Below are 9038 nucleotides of genomic sequence, written 5' to 3'. Positions count from 1 at the left end.
CATTCGGCCCATCGAGTCTGCACCGGCTCTTGGAAAGAACACCCTACCCAAGGTCCACACCTCCACCCTATCCCCATAACCCAGTAACCCCACCCTACACTAAGGGCAATTTTGGACACTATGGGCAATTTAGCATGGCCAATCCACCTAACCCGCACATCTTTGGACTGTGGGAGGAAACCGGAGCACCCGGAGGAAACCCACGCAGCCACGGGGAGGATGTGCAGACTCCGCACAGACAGTGACCCAAGCCGGAATCGAACCTGGGACCCTGGAGCTGTGAAGCATTTGTGCTATCCACAATGCTACCGTGCTGCCCCTTTGGGCATGTTAAATTGCCCCTTAGTGTCCAAAGATGTGTAGGTTAGGTGGAGTTATGGGGATAGGGCGGGGGGAGGACTCAATGGGCCAAATGGCCTCCTCCTGCACTGCAGAAATTCTATGGCTTCTATGGTTCTTTGTGTATTTCCACTGGAGATGTAGAGTATGCTTGCTGTCATACAGTGGCAAGTTTTGGGATGTTTTGGGGACCTAGTGAGATGTACAGCTTCTCACATGCAGCACTGGAGATGGAGGAGGAATTTTTTTTGGGGGTGCGGTGGATGTCCCTTTTTCCTACAGCATTGCCAGTCATGTCCTTCTCCCATTTTTCACCCAGACTGAGGGGGACCCCTAGAATAAGCATTCTCTTTCTACTGGTGACTCCTATATGGTCTCAAAGATAGTGCAGCAAAGCACTCACTCTTTTTAAGTGAATTCCTCAGAAAGCTGTTGAAATAAATACTGATATTGGTGAAATCTAGACAAAGTATCCCAGAAAGCCTCTCAATTTTCAAAAATCCCCTTCGAACTTCCAGCATCAAGTGAACATTAAAAGGGGACATCCCTTTAAGTAACACTGAAAATCCTTAGCGATAACTTGTTTACACTCAATCTGGGGCAGCACAGTAGCACAGTGGGTAGCACTGTGGCTTCACAGCACCAAGGTCCCTGGTTCAATTCCTGGCTTGGGTCATTGTCTGTGCGGAGTCTGCACATTCTCCTCGTGTCTGCGTGGGTTTCCTCCGGGTGCTCCGGTTTCTTCCCACAAGTCCCGAAGACGTGCTGTTAGGTAATTTGGACATTTTGCATTCTCCCTGTGTACCCGAACAGGCGCCGGAATGTGGCGACTAGGGGCTTTTCACAGTAACTTCATTGCAGTGTTAATGTAAGCCTACTTGTGACAATAAAGATTATTAAATAAAATAAATTAAAATCAGCTAGTTACTGTTTTTAAAAAAAATTTAGAGTACCCAATTCATTTTTTCCAATTAAGGGGCAATTTAGCATGGTCAATCCACCTAGCCTGCACATCTTTGTGTTGTGGGGGCGAAACCCACGCAAACACGGGGAGAATGTGAAAACTCCACACGGACAGTGACCCAGAGCCGGGATCAAACCTGTGACCTTGGCGCCGTGAGGCAACAGAGCTAACCCACTGTGCCACCATGCTGCCCTAGCTAGTTACAGTTGGGAGAGGATATTGTGTCAAGCTCAGTCCACCAAAATACCATCCAGTCTTGCTAATGAGTGCTAGCAAACAATTTAAACTGCAGTCAGCTCCTTTCTGATCCTGTGACAGCTGATCCAAGAGCACCATCAACGCCTTTACCAAAATGGTGTCTTGCCATTTCAGCTCAAGATCCTCATTTGGGCAACTTGGAGGCTCCTTAGTGGTTGGAGAAGCCATTGAAAATCACCAACTAACTAAAAATCTACTGAGCATAATGTTTTCAGAATTCTAATTTCTTTAATCATACATTGGATTTCTGAATATGGAAGTGAGGCCCAACAGTGATTCTTCAGTTACATCTTACATTGTGTTGCAGTTCACACAATAGATTGTGTATTGCGTCAATTACAATGCTGAAAGAGGCCATTTGACCAATTGAACCTACGCCAGCTCTCTGGAGAGAAATCCAGTCAGTCCCATTCCCCCATTCTATTCCTATAGCTCTGCAAGTTTATTTCCTTTAAGTGCCCACCAATCTCCTTTTGAAATCATTATTTGTCTCTGCTTCCACTGTCTTCATGGCCAGTGGATTCCAGGTCAACACCATTTGCTTTTTAAAAAAAGTTCTTCCTTACCTTCTTCCTGCACCTCTTAGCCCAAACCTTAAATATTTGTCCCCTAGTCATAGAACCATAGAATTGCTACAGTGCCGAAGGGGGCCATTTGGCCCATCAAGTCTGCACCGACCTGCTGAAAGAGCACCCTACCTAGACCCACTCCCCAGCCCTACTCCCGTAACTCCATAAGGCCATTTAACAATGCAATCCTTGGACACTAAGCGGCAATTTAGCATGGTCAACTCACCTAACCTGCACATCTTTGGACGGCTGGAGGAAACCGGAGTACCTGGAGGAAACCCACGCAGATACAGGGAGAGAAAGTTCATACCCAACACAGACAGTCACCCAAGGCTGGGAATGAATCCAGGTCCCTGGCGCTATGAGGTAGCAATAGTAACCACTGAGTCACCGTGCCACTCCTCTGTAGCATCTTTGTAGTCTTTTTAGCACGTTAATAGGTACAGCTTTTCAGTAGCTACCTTATCTAAACCTGTCATAATCTTGTTTACCTCTTATGAAATCTTCAGTCAATCTTCTTTGCTTCAGGGAGAACAATCTCAGGTTCTCGAACCTGACCTTGTAACTGAAATCCTTCATCTCTGGTAAATCTCCTTTGTACCCTCTCAAGGACCCTCACATCTGTACGGTGACCAAAACTAGATTCAAAACTTTAGTTGTGATCTAACCAGAGTTTTATAAACGTTCAGCATTACTTTTCTGCTGTTATACTCAATGCCTCTATTTATGAAGTCCATGATCCCAAATGCTTTTTTAATCAGTCTGTCAATATGTCCTGCCACCATCACAGATTTATTCACAAGCACCCACAGATCCCTTGACCCCTGTGTACTCTTCAGAATTGTGCTATATCACCTCTCCCTATCCCATCTGCCAATGTGCCTCACATGCACTTCTATGTATTAAATTCTATCTGCCACTTGTCCGCCCATTCTGCTCATCTAGCCATGCAGGAAATTGGTATCAGTCTCACTGTCCTTGAAATTTGGCATTATCAGCAAATCTTGAAGCTCTACTCTGTATTCCAGTGTCCCAAGATATTTATCCGTATCATAAAAAGCAGTGGTCCTAGTACTGATCTTTCATGATATCACTGTCTACCATCCTCCAGTACAAAAAATAACCATTTACCAAGACTTGCTGTTTTGAGTCTTTAAGCCAAATTGACACTGGCCTTGCTATTCCATGAGTCATAGGTTTGCTAACCAGCCTTTTTCTGTGATACTTTTCCAAACGCTGATTTAAAATTCAGGATGCCAACATAAATTGCTGTCTCTCCAACAGCCTTCTCAGCTACTTCATCACAAAATTCAATTTAATTAGTCAAGTACAATCGGCTTTTTACAATCGATGCTGGCTCTCCTTCATTAACTTAAACTTTTTTTGAGCACCTGTTGAATTTTTCCTTGATTCTTGTTTCGAAAATGTTACCCACCACTGATGTCAAGCATATATTTACGAAGTATATTTTTTGGTTGGTGTTCAATTATTTTGTTCTATGATGATTGATTTTGTGGTCAGTGTTATACATTCTCCTTTTGGAATTACTGCCATGATCTGCATGCTTTGATTTAATGCTGTCTTGTTCACAGGAGACAAAAAATCCAGAGACAACACGAGGAAACATTTTTAACCCAGCAAGACACTGTGGCCTGAAATGCACTGCCTGAGATGGCGGTGGAAGCAGATTCAATAGTAACTCAAACGTTTTAGTTTTAAAGGAGAATTAGCAAATAATTGCAGGGAAAACGTTTGCAGGTTTATGGGGATCGATTGTGAGTGGGACTAGTATTAGTAGCTCTTTCAAGGAGTTAGCCCAAGCATGATGAGCCAAATGATCTTCCCTCTGTATCACTCTATCATATTCCTCTGCTGCTTGACATGCCTGCGATTGAATGTATGGACTAATCATTTAGGGCTGGCAATGGGCTAAGCAGTGAAATGTGCAGGTATTATTGATCTAACCAGCTCAGTCAGCAACCTCACAGCTATTAATTGGGATACAGGCCCATCTATTTACGTTATTAATTAATGTGTGGTATCTGAGGTTCAGTAACATGCCAACTTTAGTTTAAACACTTCTGGACTACATAGAAAATGACAAAGATGAATCAGCTTTGCCCAGCTTTACTCAAAGATGGCAAAATCCATATTCAGGTTATTTTTCATTGTTAGAATGGAGACATCGCTGATCAAGGCAGCCTGTGTTGCACATACATCCCTTACCCTCGAGAAAGCGGTGTTGATTATTTTTGAACTGAAGTGCGTGTAAGGGGGAAGGTGCCTTCACAATGCTGCTGGGAAGAGTTCCAGGATTTTCTGCCACTTTCCCTTTGTTGTGCTTTAACATTCTCTCCTGCCGGTTTGATATTCTCTTCTGCTCTCTGTGCTCTGTTCCTCTCTGTTGTGTGGAGAAATCCAGTATTGAGACTGCCAAACGGCTTGCTGCTTCTCTGAGGAGAATACTTTGTGGTTAACAATGTTTTAAGACTGCCGCTCTAAAGCTCCCCCTCCCCATGAACACATTACCTAATAAGGCTGACGGTAGCTAATGCACGAAATCAGTGAAAAAATGTGGTCCAGGGCGCCGTATATCACAACAATGTGATTCTTTTTCGCGCAGCAATTGGACTCCCAACAAATCGCAAGGTTCGTCGATCTTGTGCAACCTCCAAGGAATCGCAAACTGGCAGATCCCTCCAGTGGGAGCAGCTGCGAGATATCTGTGGGAGTTAAAGGAAAGCTGTAACCGACTACAAGGACAGAGAAAAAGACATCAATAACTAACTGGTTAAGGTAATTATTTTTGTTTTGGCTTCTTATGGGAAACAGCTCGAGCACCTTGAAAATAAATAGTTTGTGCTCCGTTTTAGTGTCCTCCATCTCAAATCTCCGACTCAGTACCTGTTGAATGGACTGTGCAGGAATGGGTTAGTTTGACCTGGTCTTAAACAACCAGGTTTAAATATTCCCTGATACAGTGAGCGCTGGAAAGTCAGCTTCTGTGACCTGTAGAGGTGAAGATTGAGAATCGGTATGATGTTGTCACAATAATTGGAAAGTTCCAGTGCTGACAGTCAGCAGAGGGAAGTTTTTTTTTGTCAGATTCATTCGGTCACTTCTGGCGGTGGCTGGATTCGGTAACCTGTTGTTACTCGAAGGAAAGCAGTGATCACAACTTGTCCTGTTGGAGGTTTCAGCCGCTGGATGAGGTCAACAGTGGGCTGCCCAAATATTTCATTCTGTGACCGATGAAATGGAGCATGTGGAACATGATTGTGGTGAGCTCGCGGTGGTTCCTTCCCTCTGATTGTCGGCAGTGAAGGTCTCGCTGCCGCCTCTCCCACAGCTCGCAGGCTCAGTCTGCCCTGGGTGCAAACCGCAGAGAGGCGGCGGACAGATTGGAGAGCTTTGCCTGGAGCTCTCCTTCTCTGCAAGGTTGGTGTGTTGGAACAACATCATTGCAGCCTGTCCTGTTAAGTCAGCCTTAGCCCTAGCCCTTTTTTCTTACCCCCGTGGGGCAGGGTTGCATTTATCCGAGATAGCTGAAACAAAGGATTGTGCAATCCGAAATTTAATTCAGCCAGTGTGAGAGACCTATCATCAATGTTTTTTTTAATTTCATCGGTCAAGACTCTCAGTTTATACCGCGCACGTGCAGAAGTAAAGGGGCATTGCCTTTGTGAAAGCAGACACTATCGATCTTTATTCATGTAAAATCAGAAAATGTTGGATAAACTCAGCAGGTCTGGCAGCATCTGTGGAGAGAGGAACTCTGTCAATCTTTATGTCGATGGCGGTAGGTAGCGTGTAGCTTTTGCCAAGTTGGGAAAAGTATGAGTGCTCTTGTACCTCTACATATTTGTGTTTGCGATGAATCAGAAAGATCCGCGGTATCTACGTGAAGACACGTATCTTTGAAGTGCATATCTCTTTAAACTATAAAAGGATGGGCGTTCATGCAATGTTGTTCTGAAATTAGATTTGAACTTATGCAATAAACAATACTGGGTATAACACACTCCTCACCCAGCTGGTGTCGGGCAGGAGCAGGGACAGAACATAGTGCATCTGTCAATGCTTCGGAAACAGCCCATCGCCGCCAAATGAACACAAATCCCCATCGGACTTGCCTCAGCGTCCCCAGGCGCGTTAATATTTTTAAGTGGTTTTTGCACGCTTTCATTGGAAGCAATGAGTGTCATCTTGCATATTCACATACTGAGGATAAGGGAATCATTTCACAGGGCATTTCTGAGAACTAACATTTGAGCCTGTCACAAGCTAAACACTTACAAAATGAAAATTGAAATGTATATGGAATTCAGCGGTCAGCTTCTGTAAGCAATTACAATGAAGGGACTTAGACTGTGGATTCGTTTGTGTTTTTGTTATTTTTTGCGCCTTTCAAAATATATTTTCCCCTCTTTGTAACTCCACTGTGCCCCCCCCCCCCAATTAATTCCTTGTCTGAGAAAATAGTAAAGAATTACAAATATTAAGAGGCAATCCAAGAAGAAATGCGCAGTTGTCTGTCCCCTCCCCCGCCCCACTTAAGTAGCAAACCTTCACCCGTCTATGGGGCAGCTGAGATCATACCAATGAGTTCCATCCTACACCCCACCTCCCTATGCTTTCCTGCAATATTACAAGAATGTCAAGTGGGATAATTTGCCCTGGATTTACACTGTGTGTTGGGAAGATCAACACCAAAGTGGCATTCTATGTCTATGCTCCAACACATTCTTTTCGTCTTACTTAGGTAGTCCATAATTTTAAATGCTTATTCTTGGTTAAGTGGGTTTGCAAAATGGTAGGCAAAGTTGGCAGAAGAAAGAAAGCTCTCATTCAGTAGTGTTTGTCTACACTACAACCATGCATGAGAAGCCACTACTACCAAAGTCTTCCTTCAGATCAAGTGCCCAGAAATCAGTCATGTAACTAATTTGTGAAAAGTATACTTCATTCATGATGTCAAATGTCCAAAGTATGCTCTTTTTTACTTGGTGATCCTTCTCTAATTTAAGCTTTACAATTGTCTTTTACTCTGATTCAATCCCTTCTGGTACCACTAGAAATCTTGGAGTGACACCTTACTTAATATTTTCACCTTCTGGTTCAATGCCCATCTTTCTGCATTACACACTAATATAGACCTTTGACATGTAGTTGGTGAATTGGACACAGACTTGTGTTCTAGAAATGGACCTCCCCAAAATTAGCTCTTTGGCATAATTACCTGGTGCTCCCAGTGCATGACATACTAGGAATGCCCAGGTTAAAAGCAGGATTCCCCACAACATCATCTCATCATCTTGTAAAAAGTTGCAGGCTACCCACAAAGGGAGACATCTTTCTGGGCTCCATTACAGACAGGAACAGAAATGAACAGCCAGGTTCCTATTTGGAGAAGTGGACATCTGTATTCATTGGGTGGGAGAGTGAGCACTCCCTGAGAACAGCCAAAGCAATGGAATTACTGACTGAACATGGCAAAGGTGTGTTTCACAGTGAATCTGATGGAAGCATGGGCTGTATTATATCTTTCCTGAGTTTCTGCCATTGACCAAAGCACTGGTGCCATGAGCTACAGCAAAAGTACATATCCTTGAACCTGGAAAAGACATCCCAGAGTCTCCCTTGGCGGCATGGGCTTGGGTGCTCTTTCCAAGAGCCAGTGCAGACTTGATGGGCTGAATGGCCTCCTTCTGCACTATAAATTCTATGATTCTATGATTCTTAGTCCTTCAGATATGTCTGACATTATTGACTGCCACAGGATGAATGGATTAAGGGAATCTTCAGCCTTATGTGTATTTTCCTGTATTATTCTGTACCTGTGATGGTAGAGCACCTATGTGTTGATGGACTGGTAGCCTTTCTATCCATAATGCTGTTGTGCTCAGGCAAGACTATGTATGGCCACATGAATGCACTAAATTACTATGTACATGTAAGAACATTACTATGTTGTAGGATTGCAGGAGTATTTCTTGTTACTGGTTGATTTCCACAGGAAACATAATTAAATGTTTCTCCCTTGCAAACAATGTATCCTTTAACTTGATGCTATTGTGGACTAAGGTTGGAAGATGTGATCAATATCTCCCCCATATGCCTGAAAAAAAACATTACATGTAAAAGTTATTACTTTGACTGGCATTCACACAGCTATTCTGGTGTTGAGTCTAGGTTTTCAATTCTACATCCAGAACTCTGCAGGATTTAGTGGTTGATTCCATTCTGGATAATAGCTGGTCCTGGTAGATTTCTTCATACACACAGGTTCAGATGAGACACCCTGACCCTATAAAGATAGGTTTTAGCCGAAGGACATGTTTTAACATAGAACGTTGAACATACAGGGCAGAAGGAAGCCATTCGGCCCATCGAGTCTGCACTGACCCACTTAAGCCCTCACTTCCACCCTATCCCCATAACCCAATAACCCCTCCTCACCTTTTGGACAGTAAGGGCAATTTAGCATGGCCAATCCACCTAACCTGCACGTCTTTGGACTGTGGGAGGCAACCGGAGCGGCCGGAAGAAACCCACGCAGACACGGAGAGAACGTGCAGACTCCGCACAGACAGTGACCCAGCGGGGAATCGAATCTGTGACCCTGGCGCTGTGAAGCCACAGTGCTAGTCTCTTGTGCTACCGTGCTGCCCTATATGCAGGATCACATGCTATTTTTTCTATTTTTATAATTCTTGTTCTCCAGAACCAGAAAGTAAAGAGGTATGACTGAATAGGGGCAGCATGGTGGCACAGTGGTTAGCATTGCTGCCTCACAGTGCCATGGATCATGGTTCAATTCCAAACTTGGGTGTCTGTATGGAGTTTGCACATTCACCCCTTATCCGGATGGATTTCTTCCAGATGCTCTGGTTGCCTCCCACAGTCCA

At 44.0% G+C, this 9038-nt stretch overlaps 1 protein-coding gene across 5 annotated transcripts in view; it reads left to right on the top strand.

Annotated features, from left to right (window-relative positions):
* Window positions 1–4822: 4822 nt before the first annotated feature.
* The window catches only part of LOC140390388 (myosin light chain kinase, smooth muscle-like), a 612875-nt gene continuing 608659 nt past the window's right edge, over window positions 4823–9038 (top strand). For 3 of the 5 annotated variants that reach the window (XM_072475536.1, XM_072475561.1, XM_072475517.1), the window contains exon 1: window positions 4833–4926. The gene's annotated coding sequence lies outside the window, so the exon portion shown is untranslated. Of the gene's footprint in view, window positions 4927–9038 lie in introns of all 5 variants that reach the window. The other 2 variants (XM_072475553.1, XM_072475527.1) reach the window with 2 other exon arrangements.

Source organism: Scyliorhinus torazame, chromosome 2, assembly GCF_047496885.1.
Source record: "Scyliorhinus torazame isolate Kashiwa2021f chromosome 2, sScyTor2.1, whole genome shotgun sequence".
In the NCBI taxonomy this organism is placed as follows: Eukaryota; Metazoa; Chordata; class Chondrichthyes; order Carcharhiniformes; family Scyliorhinidae; genus Scyliorhinus; species Scyliorhinus torazame.
The sequence above is the reverse complement of the archived record's forward strand: the minus strand, read 5'-3'. Positions and strand labels throughout refer to the sequence as shown.